The 658-nt window shown below is 36.2% G+C and overlaps 1 protein-coding gene across 1 annotated transcript in view; it reads left to right on the top strand.

Moving 5' to 3' along the window:
- Positions 1-658, top strand: part of NEGR1 (neuronal growth regulator 1) — a 1,084,106-nt gene that overhangs the window by 741,393 nt on the left and 342,055 nt on the right. The gene's annotated exons all lie outside the window — the stretch shown is intronic.

The raw sequence follows: 658 nt of genomic DNA, 5'->3' as shown, positions 1-658 counted from the left end.
GGTAAGATCAGATTGAGAACAGAGCAAGGATGAGATCAGGATGGAAACGGTCATTTGTGTAAAAACAATAGAATGCTTAGAGCACATCTTTTGGGAGAGGTGATGGAAGCAACAGGTAGCTTTAAAGTACCACAGATCCAGTGGGGAGAAAAGTAAGATATTGACCATACATTTATACTTTGTTTATCCCAAGCATCTTTATATTAGTGATATAGTTAGTGTTGGCAATATAATCCATTCACTGGCCCTATAGCTGACTTATGCAATGCATAACTGTTTACTGGTAATTCTGGTAGTTGTCAATATGGACCTCCTTTTATGGTGGGGTTAGAGAAGGATCCCTTAATGTGTCTATTTAGATTGTGCAGTGAACTCCAGGGACAAGATGCAAAGGGTGCTCTCTGGAGTTAGTGTCCTGATACTAGTTATATTTGGTCATATAGCTTCTTGCAGGTGCTCTCAATCTTTTAGAGTCTGCCATTTTAGCCCGTTAGGATAAAAAAAATATGCTCGCTTCTTCTTTAAGTTCTGCACCTTTTGTTTGTTTCTTTTCATTATACTTTTTGATTCCTAGTAGACATACAAATCTAATGTGTTCATTTCTATCTTTTAATAATTTAAAAGCTAGTGTTTATGTTTATGTAATGTTTAAACTGCA

Source organism: Propithecus coquereli, unplaced genomic scaffold (assembly GCF_000956105.1).
Source record: "Propithecus coquereli isolate 6110/MARCELLA unplaced genomic scaffold, Pcoq_1.0 Scaffold144, whole genome shotgun sequence".
NCBI classification, from domain to species: Eukaryota; Metazoa; Chordata; class Mammalia; order Primates; family Indriidae; genus Propithecus; species Propithecus coquereli.
The sequence above is the reverse complement of the archived record's forward strand: the minus strand, read 5'-3'. Positions and strand labels throughout refer to the sequence as shown.